Genomic DNA, 14,632 nt, shown 5'->3' with positions numbered 1-14,632 from the left:
AGCTTACTCGGCTGCCCCGAAAGGCAGTCGGAGCCAGCCCAGCAGCCCCGAAATGCACTTTAAGGGGGAACGGCCGCCCACAAAGGCACTCGGAGCCTCCCCGGCTGCCCCGAAAGGCACTCGGAGCCTGCCTGGCTGCCCCGAAAGCCACTCGGAGCCTCCCCGGCCACCCCAAAAGGCACTCGGAGCCTCCCCGACCAACCCGAAAGGCACTCGGAACCTCCCCGGCCGCCCCGAAAGGCACTCGGAGCCTCCCCGGCCGCCCCGAAAGGAACTCGGAGGCATCACGGCCGTCCCGAAAGGTACTCGGAGCCTCCACGGCCGCCCCGAAAGGCACTCGGAGCCTGACCGGCCTCCCCGAAAGGCACTCGGAGGCGGCCCGGCCTCCCCGAAAGGCACTCGGAGCCTCCCCGGCCGCCTCGAAAGGCACTCGGAGCCTCCCCGGCCACCCCGAAAGGCACTCGGAGCCTCCCCGGCCGCCCCGAAAGGCACTCAGAGGCGGCCCGGCCTCCCCGAAAGGCACTCGGAGGCGGACCAGCCGCGCTGAAAGGCTCTCAGAGGCAGCCCGGCCGCCCCGAAAGGCACTCGGAGCCTCCCCGGACGCCCCGAAAGGCTCTCAGAGGCGGCCTGGCCGCCCCGAAAGGCACTCGGAGCCTCCCCGGCCGCCCCGAAAGGCATTCGGAGGCGGCCCGGCCTCCCCGAAAGGCACTCGGAGGCGGCCCGGCCTCCCCGAAAGGCACTCGGAGCCTCCCCGGCCGCCTCGAAAGGCACTCGGAGCCTCCCAGGCCACCCCCAAAGGCACTCGGAGCCTCCCCGGCCGCCCCGAAAGGCACTCAGAGGCGGCCCGGCCTCCCCGAAAGGCACTCGGAGGCGGACCAGCCGCGCTGAAAGGCTCTCAGAGGCAGCCCGGCCGCCCCGAAAGGCACTCGGAGCCTCCCCGGCCACACCGAAAGGCACTCGGAGCCTCCCCGGCCCCCCCGAATGGCACTCGGAGGCGGCCCGGCCGCCCCGAAAGGCACTCGGAGCCGGCTCGGCCGTCCCAAAAGGCACTCGGAGCCAGCCCGGCCGCACCAAAAGGCACTCGGAGCCAGCCCGGCCGCCCCGAAAGGAACTCGGAGCCTCCCTGGCCGCCCACAAAGGCACTCGGGGGCGGCCCGGCCGCCCCAAAAGGCACTCGGAGCCTTCCCCTCCGCCCCGAAAGGCACTCGTAGGCGACCCGGCCGCCTCCAAAGGCACTCGGAGCCTGCCCGACCACCCCAAAAGGCTCTCGGAGCCTACACGACCGCCCCGAAAGGCAGTCGGAGCCAGCCCGACCGCCCCGAAATGCACTTCATGGGGGAACGGCCTCCCCGAAAGGCACTCGGAGCCTCCACGGCCGCCCCGAAGGGCACTCGGAGGCGGCCCGGCCGCCCCAAAAGGCACTCGGAGCCTCCCCAGCCGCCCCGAAAGGCACTCGGAGCCTCCCCGGCCGCCCCGAAAGGCACTCGGAGGCAGCCCGGCCACCCCGAAAGGCACTCGGAGCCTCCTCGGCCACCCCGAAAGGCACTCGGAGCCTTCCCGGATGCCCCGAAAGGCACTCGGAGCCTCCCCGGACGCCCCGAAAGGCACTCGGAGCCTCCCCGGCTGCACCAAAAGGCACTCGGAGCCTCCCCGGACGCCCACAAAGGCACTCGGAGCCACCCGGGCGGCCCACAAAGGCACTCGGAGCCTCCCCGGCCACCCCGAATGGCACTCGGAGCTGGCCCGGCCGCCACGAAAGGCACTCGGTGCCAGCTCTGCCGTCCCAAAAGCCACTCGGAGCCTCCCCGACCGCCCCGAAAGGCACTCGGAGCCTCCCTGGCCGCCCACAAAGGCACTCGGAGCCTCCCCGGCCGCCCCGAAAGGCACTCGGAGGCGGCCCGGCCTCCCCGAAAGGCACTCGGAGGCGGTCCGGCCTCCCTGAAAGGCACTTGGAGCCTCCCCGGCCGCCCCAAAAGGCACTCGGAGCCTCCCAGGCCACCCCGAAAGGCACTCGGAGCCGGCTCGGCCATCCCAAAAGGCACTCGGAGCCAGCCCGGCCTCCCGGAATGGCACTCGGAGCCTCCCAGGCCGCCTCGAAAGGCACTCGGAGCCTCCCAGGCCACCCTGAAAGGCACTCGGAGCCTCCCCGGCCGCCCCGAAAGGCACTCGGAGGCGGCCCGGCCGCCCACAAAGGCACTCGGAGCCTCCCCGGCCTCCCCGAAAGGCACTCGGAGCCTTCCACTCCGCCCCGAAAGGCACTCGTAGGCGACCCGGCCGCCTGAAAGGCACTCGGAGCCTGCACGACCGCCCCGAAAGACACTCGGAGCCTGCCCGACCACCCCAAAAGGTCTCGGAGCATACTCGGCTGCCCCGAAAGGCACTCGGAGCCAGCCCAGCAGCCCCGAAATGCACTTTAAGGGGGAACGGCCGCCCACAAAGGCACTCGGAGCCTCCCCGGCCGCCCCGAAAGCCACTCGGAGCCTGCCTGGCTGCCCCGAAAGCCACTCGGAGCCTCCCCGGCCTCCCCGAAAGGCACTCGGAGCCTTCCCCTCCGCCCCGAAAGGCACTCGTAGGCGACCCGGCCGCCTGAAAGGCACTCGGAGCCTGCACGACCGCCCCGAAAGACACTCGGAGCCTGCCCGACAACCCCAAAAGGCTCTCGGAGCTTACTCGGCTGCCCCGAAAGGCAGTCGGAGCCAGCCCAGCAGCCCCGAAATGCACTTTAAGGGGGAACGGCCGCCCACAAAGGCACTCGGAGCCTCCCCGGCTGCCCCGAAAGGCACTCGGAGCCTGCCTGGCTGCCCCGAAAGCCACTCGGAGCCTCCCCGGCCACCCCAAAAGGCACTCGGAGCCTCCCCGACCAACCCGAAAGGCACTCGGAACCTCCCCGGCCGCCCCGAAAGGCACTCGGAGCCTCCCCGGCCGCCCCGAAAGGAACTCGGAGGCATCACGGCCGTCCCGAAAGGTACTCGGAGCCTCCACGGCCGCCCCGAAAGGCACTCAGAGCCTGCCCGGCCTCCCCGAAAGGCACTCGGAGGCGGCCCGGCCTCCCCGAAAGGCACTCGGAGCCTCCCCGGCCGCCTCGAAAGGCACTCGGAGCCTCCCAGGCCACCCCGAAAGGCACTCGGAGCCTCCCCGGCCGCCCCGAAAGGCACTCAGAGGCGGCCCGGCCTCCCCGAAAGGCACTCGGAGGCGGACCAGCCGCGCTGAAAGGCTCTCAGAGGCAGCCCGGCCGCCCCGAAAGGCACTCGGAGCCTCCCCGGACGCCCCGAAAGGCTCTCAGAGGCGGCCTGGCCGCCCCGAAAGGCACTCGGAGCCTCCCCGGCCGCCCCGAAAGGCATTCGGAGGCGGCCCGGCCTCCCCGAAAGGCACTCGGAGGCGGCCCGGCCTCCCCGAAAGGCACTCGGAGCCTCCCCGGCCGCCTCGAAAGGCACTCGGAGCCTCCCAGGCCACCCCCAAAGGCACTCGGAGCCTCCCCGGCCGCCCCGAAAGGCACTCAGAGGCGGCCCGGCCTCCCCGAAAGGCACTCGGAGGCGGACCAGCCGCGCTGAAAGGCTCTCAGAGGCAGCCCGGCCGCCCCGAAAGGCACTCGGAGCCTCCCCGGACGCCCCGAAAGGCTCTCAGAGGCGGCCTGGCCGCCCCGAAAGGCACTCGGAGCCTCCCCGGCCGCCCCGAAAGGCATTCGGAGGCGGCCCGGCCTCCCCGAAAGGCACTCGGAGCCGGCTCGGCCGTCCCAAAAGGCACTCGGAGCCAGCCCGGCCGCACCAAAAGGCACTCGGAGCCAGCCCGGCCGCCCCGAAAGGAACTCGGAGCCTCCCTGGCCGCCCACAAAGGCACTCGGGGGCGGCCCGGCCGCCCCAAAAGGCACTCGGAGCCTTCCCCTCCGCCCCGAAAGGCACTCGTAGGCGACCCGGCCGCCTCCAAAGGCACTCGGAGCCTGCCCGACCACCCCAAAAGGCTCTCGGAGCCTCCCCGGCCGCCCCGAAAGGCAGTCGGAGCCAGCCCGACCGCCCCGAAATGCACTTCATGGGGGAACGGCCTCCCCGAAAGGCACTCGGAGCCTCCACGGCCGCCCCGAAGGGCACTCGGAGGCGGCCCGGCCGCCCCAAAAGGCACTCGGAGCCTCCCCAGCCGCCCCGAAAGGCACTCGGAGCCTCCCCGGCCGCCCCGAAAGGCACTCGGAGGCAGCCCGGCCACCCCGAAAGGCACTCGGAGCCTCCTCGGCCACCCCGAAAGGCACTCGGAGCCTTCCCGGATGCCCCGAAAGGCACTCGGAGCCTCCCCGGACGCCCCGAAAGGCACTCGGAGCCTCCCCGGCTGCACCAAAAGGCACTCGGAGCCTCCCCGGACGCCCACAAAGGCACTCGGAGCCACCCGGGCGGCCCACAAAGGCACTCGGAGCCTCCCCGGCCACCCCGAATGGCACTCGGAGCTGGCCCGGCCGCCACGAAAGGCACTCGGTGCCAGCTCTGCCGTCCCAAAAGCCACTCGGAGCCTCCCCGACCGCCCCGAAAGGCACTCGGAGCCTCCCTGGCCGCCCACAAAGGCACTCGGAGCCTCCCCGGCCACCCTGAAAGGCACTCGGAGCCTCCCAGGCCGCCCCGAAAGGCACTCGGAGCCTCCCCGGCCGCCCCCAAAGGCACTCGGAGCCTGCCTGGATGCCCACAAAGGCACTCGGAGCCTCCCGACCGCCCCGAAAGGCACTCGGAGCCTCCCCGGCCACCCCCAAAGGCACTCAGAGCCTGCCCGGCCGCTCCGAAAGGCACTCGGAGCCTCCCCGGCTGCCCCGAAAGGCACTCGGAGGCAGCACGGCTCCCCCGAAAGGCACTCGGAGCCTCCCCGGCCTCCCCGAAAGGCACTCGGAGCCTCCCCGGCCGCCCACAAAGGCACTCGGAGCCTCCACGGACACCCCAAAAGGCACTCGTAGGGGGCCCGGCCGCCCACAAAGGCAATCGGAGCCTCCCAGGCCGCCACGAAAGGCACTCGGAGCCTCCCTGGCCGCCCCGAAAGGAACTCAGAGCCTCCCCGGCCACCCCGAAAGGCACTCGGAGCCTCCCCGGCCACCCCGAAAGGCACGAGGAGGCGGCCCGGCCGCCCCAAAAGGCACTCGGAGCCTCCCTGGCCGCCCACAAAGCCACTCGGAGCCTGCCCAGCCTCCCCAAAAGGCACTCGGAGGTGGCCCGGCGGCCCCGAAAGGCACTCGGAGCCTCCCCAGCCACCCTGAAAGGCACTCGTAGCATCCCTGACCACCCCGAAAGGCACTCGGAGGCGGACAGGCCTCCCCGAAAGGTACTCGGAGGCGGCCTGGCCTCCCCGAAAGGCACTCGGAGCCTTCCCGGCCACCCCGAAAGGCACTCGGAGGAGACCCGGCCGCCTCGAAAGGCACTCGGAGCCTGCACAACCGCCCCGAAAGACACTCGGAGCCTGCCCGACCACCCCAAAAGGCTCTCGGAGCCTACTCGGCCGCCCCGAAAGGCACTCGGAGGAGACCCGGCTGTCTCCAAAGGCACTCGGAGCCTGCACGACCGCCCCAAAAGACACTCGGAGCCTGCCCGACCACCCCAAAAGGCTCTCGGAGCCTACTCGGCCGCCCCGAAAGGCACTCGGAGCGGCCCGGCCGCCCCGAAAGGGACTCGGAGGCGGCCCGGCCACCCACAAAGGCACTCGGAGCCTCCCCGGCCTCCCCGAAAGGCACTCGGAGCCTGCCCGGCCTCCCCGAAAGGCACTCGGAGCCTCCCCGGCCGCCTCGAAAGGCACTTGGAGACTGCACTGCCGCCCTGAAAGGGACTCGGAGGCGGACCGGCCACCCCGAAAGGCACTCGGAGGCGGCCCGGCCTCCCCGAAAGGCACTCGGAGGCGGACCAGCCGCGCTGAAAGGCTCTCAGAGGCGGCCCGGCCGCCCCGAAAGGCACTCGGAGCCTCCCTGGCCTCCCCGAATGGCACTCGGAGCCTCCCCGGACGCCCCGAAAGGCACTCGGAGCCTCCCCGGACGCCCCGAAAGGCTCTCAGAGGCGGCCTGGCCGCCCCGAAAGGCACTCGGAGCCTCCCCGGCCGCCCCGAAAGGCACTCGGAGGCGGCCCGGCCTCCCCGAAAGGCACTCGGAGGCGGTCCGGCCTCCCTGAAAGGCACTTGGAGCCTCCCCGGCCGCCCCAAAAGGCACTCGGAGCCTCCCAGGCCACCCCGAAAGGCACTCGGAGCCGGCTCGGCCATCCCAAAAGGCACTCGGAGCCAGCCCGGCCTCCCGGAATGGCACTCGGAGCCTCCCAGGCCGCCTCGAAAGGCACTCGGAGCCTCCCAGGCCACCCTGAAAGGCACTCGGAGCCTCCCCGGCCGCCCCGAAAGGCACTCGGAGGCGGCCCGGCCGCCCACAAAGGCACTCGGAGCCTCCCCGGCCTCCCCGAAAGGCACTCGGAGCCTTCCACTCCGCCCCGAAAGGCACTCGTAGGCGACCCGGCCGCCTGAAAGGCACTCGGAGCCTGCACGACCGCCCCGAAAGACACTCGGAGCCTGCCCGACCACCCCAAAAGGTCTCGGAGCTTACTCGGCTGCCCCGAAAGGCACTCGGAGCCAGCCCAGCAGCCCCGAAATGCACTTTAAGGGGGAACGGCCGCCCACAAAGGCACTCGGAGCCTCCCCGGTCGCCCCGAAAGCCACTCGGAGCCTGCCTGGCTGCCCCGAAAGCCACTCGGAGCCTCCCCGGCCTCCCCGAAAGGCACTCGGAGCCTTCCCCTCCGCCCCGAAAGGCACTCGTAGGCGACCCGGCCGCCTGAAAGGCACTCGGAGCCTGCACGACCGCCCCGAAAGACACTCGGAGCCTGCCCGACAACCCCAAAAGGCTCTCGGAGCTTACTCGGCTGCCCCGAAAGGCAGTCGGAGCCAGCCCAGCAGCCCCGAAATGCACTTTAAGGGGGAACGGCCGCCCACAAAGGCACTCGGAGCCTCCCCGGCTGCCCCGAAAGGCACTCGGAGCCTGCCTGGCTGCCCCGAAAGCCACTCGGAGCCTCCCCGGCCACCCCAAAAGGCACTCGGAGCCTCCCCGACCAACCCGAAAGGCACTCGGAACCTCCCCGGCCGCCCCGAAAGGCACTCGGAGCCTCCCCGGCCGCCCCGAAAGGAACTCGGAGGCATCACGGCCGTCCCGAAAGGTACTCGGAGCCTCCACGGCCGCCCCGAAAGGCACTCAGAGCCTGCCCGGCCTCCCCGAAAGGCACTCGGAGGCGGCCCGGCCTCCCCGAAAGGCACTCGGAGCCTCCCCGGCCGCCTCGAAAGGCACTCGGAGCCTCCCAGGCCACCCCGAAAGGCACTCGGAGCCTCCCCGGCCGCCCCGAAAGGCACTCAGAGGCGGCCCGGCCTCCCCGAAAGGCACTCGGAGGCGGACCAGCCGCGCTGAAAGGCTCTCAGAGGCAGCCCGGCCGCCCCGAAAGGCACTCGGAGCCTCCCCGGACGCCCCGAAAGGCTCTCAGAGGCGGCCTGGCCGCCCCGAAAGGCACTCGGAGCCTCCCCGGCCGCCCCGAAAGGCATTCGGAGGCGGCCCGGCCTCCCCGAAAGGCACTCGGAGGCGGCCCGGCCTCCCCGAAAGGCACTCGGAGCCTCCCCGGCCGCCTCGAAAGGCACTCGGAGCCTCCCAGGCCACCCCCAAAGGCACTCGGAGCCTCCCCGGCCGCCCCGAAAGGCACTCAGAGGCGGCCCGGCCTCCCCGAAAGGCACTCGGAGGCGGACCAGCCGCGCTGAAAGGCTCTCAGAGGCAGCCCGGCCGCCCCGAAAGGCACTCGGAGCCTCCCCGGCCACACCGAAAGGCACTCGGAGCCTCCCCGGCCCCCCCGAATGGCACTCGGAGGCGGCCCGGCCGCCCCGAAAGGCACTCGGAGCCGGCTCGGCCGTCCCAAAAGGCACTCGGAGCCAGCCCGGCCGCACCAAAAGGCACTCGGAGCCAGCCCGGCCGCCCCGAAAGGAACTCGGAGCCTCCCTGGCCGCCCACAAAGGCACTCGGGGGCGGCCCGGCCGCCCCAAAAGGCACTCGGAGCCTTCCCCTCCGCCCCGAAAGGCACTCGTAGGCGACCCGGCCGCCTCCAAAGGCACTCGGAGCCTGCCCGACCACCCCAAAAGGCTCTCGGAGCCTACACGACCGCCCCGAAAGGCAGTCGGAGCCAGCCCGACCGCCCCGAAATGCACTTCATGGGGGAACGGCCTCCCCGAAAGGCACTCGGAGCCTCCACGGCCGCCCCGAAGGGCACTCGGAGGCGGCCCGGCCGCCCCAAAAGGCACTCGGAGCCTCCCCAGCCGCCCCGAAAGGCACTCGGAGCCTCCCCGGCCGCCCCAAAAGGCACTCGGAGCCTGCCCGGCGGCCCAGAAAGGCACTCGGAGCCTCCCCGGCCGTCCCGAAAGGTACTCGGAGCCTCACCGGCCACCCCGAAAGGCACTCGGAGGCGGCCCGGCCTCCCCGAAAGGCACTCGGAGGCGGTCCGGCCTCCCTGAAAGGCACTCGGAGCCTCCCCGGCCGCCCACAAAGGCACTCGGAGCCTCCCAGGCCACCCCCGAAAGGCACTCGTAGCCGGCTCGGCCATCCCAAAAGGCACTCGGAGCCAGCCCGGCCTCCCCGAAAGGCACTCGGAGCCTCCCCGGCTGCCCCGAAAGGCACTCGGAGCCTTCCCCTCCGCCCCGAAAGGCACTCGGAGGCGGCCTGGCCTCCCCCAAAGGCACTCGGAGCCTCCCCGGCCGCCCCGAAAGGCACTCGGAGCCTCCCAGGCCACCCCGAAAGGCACTCGGAGCCTCCCCGGCCGCCCCGAAAGGCACTCGGAGGCGGCCCGGCCGCCCACAAAGGCACTCGGAGCCTCCCCGGCCTCCCCGAAAGGCACTCGGAGCCTTCCCCTCCGCCCCGAAAGGCACTCGTAGGCGACCCGGCCGCCTCCAAAGGCACTCGGAGCCTGCACGACCGCCCCGAAAGACACTCGGAGCCTGCCCGACCACCCCAAAAGGCTCTCAGAGCCTACTCGGCCGCCCCGAAAGGCAGTCGGAGCCAGCCCAGCAGCCCCGAAATGCACTTTAAGGGGGAACGGCCGCCCACAAAGGCACTCGGAGCCTCCCCGGCCGCCCCGAAAGGCAGTCGGAGCCTCCCCGGCTGCCCCGAAAGGCAATCGGAGCCCGCCCGGTCGTCCCGAAAGGCACTCGGAGCCTCCCCGGCCACCCCAAAAGGCACTCGGAGCCTCCCCGACCAACCCGAAAGGCACTCGGAACCTCCCCGGCCGCCCACAAAGGCACTCGGAGCCTCCCCGGCCGCCCCGAAAGGCACTCGGAGGCATCACGGCCGTCCCGAAAGGTACTCGGAGCCTCCCCGGCCGCCCCGAAAGGCACTCGGAGGCGGCCCGGCCTCCCCGAAAGGCACTCGGAGGAGGCCCGGCCTCCCCGAAAGGCACTCGGAGCCTCCCCGGCCGCCTCGAAAGGCACTCGGAGCCTCCCCGGCCGCCCCGAAAGGCACTCGGAGGCGGCCCGGCCTCCCCGAAAGGCACTCGGAGCCTGCCTGGATGCCCACAAAGGCACTCGGAGCCTCCCGACCGCCCCGAAAGGCACTCGGAGCCTCCCCGGCCACCCCCAAAGGCACTCAGAGCCTGCCCGGCCGCTCCGAAAGGCACTCGGAGCCTCCCCGGCTGCCCCGAAAGGCACTCAGAGGCAGCACGGCTGCCCCGAAAGACACTCGGAGCCTCCCCGGCCTCCCCGAAAGGCACTCGGAGCCTCCCCGGCCGCCCACAAAGGCACTCGGAGCCTCCATGGACACCCCAAAAGGCACTCGTAGGGGGCCCGGCCGCCCACAAAGGCAATCGGAGCCTCCCAGGCCGCCCCGAAAGGCACTCGGAGCCTCCCTGGCCGCCCCGAAAGGAACTCGGAGCCTCCCCGGCCACCCCGAAAGGCACTCGGAGCCTCCCCGGCCACCCCGAAAGGCACGAGGAGGCGGCCCGGCCGCCCCAAAAGGCACTCGGAGCCTCCCTGGCCGCCCACAAAGCCACTCGGAGCCTGCCCAGCCTCCCCAAAAGGCACTCGGAGGTGGCCCGGCGGCCCCGAAAGGCACTCGGAGCCTCCCCAGCCACCCTGAAAGGCACTCGTAGCCTCCCCGACCACCCCGAAAGGCACTCGGAGGCGGACAGGCCTCCCCGAAAGGTACTCGGAGGCGGCCTGGCCTCCCCGAAAGGCACTCGGAGCCTTCCCGGCCACCCCGAAAGGCACTCGGAGGAGACCCGGCCGCCTCGAAAGGCACTCGGAGCCTGCACAACCGCCCCGAAAGACACTCGGAGCCTGCCCGACCACCCCAAAAGGCTCTCGGAGCCTACTCGGCCGCCCCGAAAGGCACTCGGAGGAGACCCGGCTGTCTCCAAAGGCACTCGGAGCCTGCACGACCGCCCCAAAAGACACTCGGAGCCTGCCCGACCACCCCAAAAGGCTCTCGGAGCCTACTTGGCCGCCCCGAAAGGCACTCGGAGCGGCCCGGCCGCCCCGAAAGGGACTCGGAGGCGGCCCGGCCACCCACAAAGGCACTCGGAGCCTCCCCGGCCTCCCCGAAAGGCACTCGGAGCCTGCCCGGCCTCCCCGAAAGGCACTCGGAGCCTCCCCGGCCGCCTCGAAAGGCACTTGGAGACTGCACTGCCGCCCTGAAAGGGACTCGGAGGCGGACCGGCCACCCCGAAAGGCACTCGGAGGCGGCCCGGCCTCCCCGAAAGGCACTCGGAGGCGGACCAGCCGCGCTGAAAGGCTCTCAGAGGCGGCCCGGCCGCCCCGAAAGGCACTCGGAGCCTCCCTGGCCTCCCCGAATGGCACTCGGAGCCTCCCCGGACGCCCCGAAAGGCACTCGGAGCCTCCCCGGACGCCCCGAAAGGCTCTCAGAGGCGGCCTGGCCGCCCCGAAAGGCACTCGGAGCCTCCCCGGCCACCCCGAAAGGCACTCGGAGGCGGCCCGGCCTCCCCGAAAGGCACTCGGAGGCGGTCCGGCCTCCCTGAAAGGCACTTGGAGCCTCCCCGGCCGCCCCAAAAGGCACTCGGAGCCTCCCAGGCCACCCCGAAAGGCACTCGGAGCCGGCTCGGCCATCCCAAAAGGCACTCGGAGCCAGCCCGGCCTCCCGGAAAGGCACTCGGAGCCTCCCAGGCCGCCCCGAAAGGCACTCGGAGCCTCCCAGGCCACCCTGAAAGGCACTCGGAGCCTCCCCGGCCGCCCCGAAAGGCACTCGGAGGCGGCCCGGCCGCCCACAAAGGCACTCGGAGCCTCCCCGGCCTCCCCGAAAGGCACTCGGAGCCTTCCACTCCGCCCCGAAAGGCGCTCGTAGGCGACCCGGCCGCCTGAAAGGCACTCGGAGCCTGCACGACCGCCCCGAAAGACACTCGGAGCCTGCCCGACCACCCCAAAAGGCTCTCGGAGCTTACTCGGCTGCCCCGAAAGGCACTCGGAGCCAGCCCAGCAGCCCCGAAATGCACTTTAAGGGGGAACGGCCGCCCACAAAGGCACTCGGAGCCTCCCCGGCCGCCCCGAAAGCCACTCGGAGCCTGCCTGGCTGCCCCGAAAGCCACTCGGAGCCTCCCCGGCCTCCCCGAAAGGCACTCGGAGCCTTCCCCTCCGCCCCGAAAGGCACTCGTAGGCGACCCGGCCGCCTGAAAGGCACTCGGAGCCTGCACGACCGCCCCGAAAGACACTCGGAGCCTGCCCGACAACCCCAAAAGGCTCTCGGAGCTTACTCGGCTGCCCCGAAAGGCAGTCGGAGCCAGCCCAGCAGCCCCGAAATGCACTTTAAGGGGGAACGGCCGCCCACAAAGGCACTCGGAGCCTCCCCGGCTGCCCACAAAGGCACTCGGAGCCTGCCTGGCTGCCCCGAAAGCCACTCGGAGCCTCCCCGGCCACCCCAAAAGGCACTCGGAGCCTCCCCGACCAACCCGAAAGGCACTCGGAACCTCCCCGGCCGCCCCGAAAGGCACTCGGAGCCTCCCCGGCCGCCCCGAAAGGCACTCGGAGGCATCACGGCCGTCCCGAAAGGTACTCGGAGCCTCCACGGCCGCCCCGAAAGGCACTCGGAGCCTGCCCGGCCTCCCCGAAAGGCACTCGGAGCCTCCCCGGCCGCCCCGAAAGGCACTCGGAGGCATCACGGCCGTCCCGAAAGGTACTCGGAGCCTCCACGGCCTCCCCGAAAGGCACTCGGAGCCTCCCCGGCCGCCTCGAAAGGCACTCGGAGCCTCCCAGGCCACCCCGAAAGGCACTCGGAGCCTCCCCGGCCGCCCCGAAAGGCACTCAGAGGCGGCCCGGCCTCCCCGAAAGGCACTCGGAGGCGGACCAGCCGCGCTGAAAGGCTCTCAGAGGCAGCCCGGCCGCCCCGAAAGGCACTCGGAGCCTCCCCGGCCGCCCCGAAAGGCACTCGGAGCCTCTCCGGCCACCCCAAAAGGCACTCGGAGCCTCCCCGGCCCCCCCGAATGGCACTCGGAGGCGGCCCGGCCGCCCCGAAAGGCACTCGGAGCCGGCTCGGCCGTCCCAAAAGGCACTCGGAGCCAGCCCGGCCGCACCAAAAGGCACTCGGAGCCAGCCCGGCCGCCCCGAAAGGAACTCGGAGCCTCCCTGGCCGCCCACAAAGGCACGCGGGGGCGGCCCGGCCGCCCCAAAAGGCACTCGGAGCCTTCCCCTCCGCCCCGAAAGGCACTCGTAGGCGACCCGGCCGCCTCCAAAGGCACTCGGAGCCTGCCCGACCACCCCAAAAGGCTCTCGGAGCCTACACGACCGCCCCGAAAGGCAGTCGGAGCCAGCCCGACCGGCCCGACATGCACTTTATGGGGGAACGGCCTCCCCGAAAGGCACTCGGAGCCTCCACGGCCGCCCCGAAAGGCACTCGGAGGCGGCCCGGCCGCCCCAAAAGGCACTCGGAGCCTCCCCAGCCGCCCCGAAAGGCACTCGGAGCCTCCCCGGCCGCCCCAAAAGGCACTCGGAGCCTCCCCGGCCGTCCCGAAAGGTACTCGGAGCCTCACCGGCCACCCCGAAAGGCACTCGGAGGCGGCCCGGCCTCCCCGAAAGGCACTCGGAGGCGGTCCGGCCTCCCTGAAAGGCACTCGGAGCCTCCCCGGCCGCCCACAAAGGCACTCGGAGCCTCCCAGGCCACCCCCGAAAGGCACTCGTAGCGGGCTCGGCCATCCCAAAAGGCACTCGGAGCCAGCCCGGCCTCCCCGAAAGGCACTCGGAGCCTCCCCGGCTGCCCCGAAAGGCACTCGGAGCCTTCCCCTCCGCCCCGAAAGGCACTCGGAGGCGGCCTGGCCTCCCCGAAAGGCACTCGGAGCCTCCCCGGCCGCCCCGAAAGGCACTCGGAGCCTCCCAGGCCACCCCGAAAGGCACTCGGAGCCTCCCCGGCCGCCCCGAAAGGCACTCGGAGGCGGCCCGGCCGCCCACAAAGGCACTCGGAGCCTCCCCGGCCTCCCCGAAAGGCACTCGGAGCCTTCCCCTCCGCCCCGAAAGGCACTCGTAGGCGACCCGGCCGCCTCCAAAGGCACTCGGAGCCTGCACGACCGCCCCGAAAGACACTCGGAGCCTGCCCGACCACCCCAAAAGGCTCTCGGAGCTTACTCGGCTGCCCCGAAAGGCACTCGGAGCCAGCCCAGCAGCCCCGAAATGCACTTTAAGGGGGAACGGCCGCCCACAAAGGCACTCGGAGCCTCCCCGGCCGCCCCGAAAGGCAGTCGGAGCCTCCCCGGCTGCCCCGAAAGGCAATCGGAGCCTGCCCGGTCGCCCCGAAAGGCACTCGGAGCCTCCCCGGCCACCCCAAAAGGCACTCGGAGCCTCCCCGGCCGCCCCGAAAGGCACTCGGAGCGTCCCCGGCCTCCCCAAATGGCACTCGGAGCCTCCCCGGCCGCCCCGAAAGGCACTCGGAGCCTCCCCGGCCGCCCCGAAAGGCAGTCGGAGCCAGCCCAGCAGCCGCGAAATGCACTTTATGGGGGAACGGCCTCCCCGAAAGGCACTCGGAGCCTCCACGGCCGCCCCGAAAGGCACTCGGAGGCGGCCCGGCCACCCCGAAAGGCACTCGGAGCCTCACCGGCGGCCCCGAAAGGCACTCGGAGCCTACCCGGCCGCCCCGAAAGGCACTCGGAGGCGGCCCGGCCACCCCGAAAGGCACTCGGAGCCTGCCCGGCCTCCCCCAAAGGCACTCGGAGCCTCCCCGGCCGCCTCGAAAGGCACTCGGAGCCTCGCAGGCCACCCCCGAAAGGCACTCGGAGCCTCCCCGGCCGCCCCGAAAGGCACTCGGAGGCGGACCAGCCGCGCTGAAAGGCTCTCAGAGGCGGCCCGGCCGCCCCGAAAGGCACTCGGAGCCTCCCCGGCCGCCCCGAAAGGCAGTCGGAGCCAGCCCAGCAGCCGCGAAATGCACTTTATGGGGGAACGGCCTCCCCGAAAGGCACTCGGAGCCTCCACGGCCGCCCCGAAAGGCACTCGGAGGCGGCCCGGCCACCCCGAAAGGCACTCGGAGCCTCACCGGCGGCCCCGAAAGGCACTCGGAGCCTACCCGGCCGCCCCGAAAGGCACTCGGAGCCTTGGCCGGCCACCCCGAAAGGCACTCGGAGCCTGCCCGGCCTCCCCCAAAGGCACTCGGAGCCTCCCCGGCCGCCCCGAAAGGCACTCGGAGCCTCCC

Source organism: Struthio camelus, chromosome 24, assembly GCF_040807025.1.
Source record: "Struthio camelus isolate bStrCam1 chromosome 24, bStrCam1.hap1, whole genome shotgun sequence".
NCBI classification, from domain to species: Eukaryota; Metazoa; Chordata; class Aves; order Struthioniformes; family Struthionidae; genus Struthio; species Struthio camelus.
Note: the sequence above shows the minus strand (reverse complement) of the source record.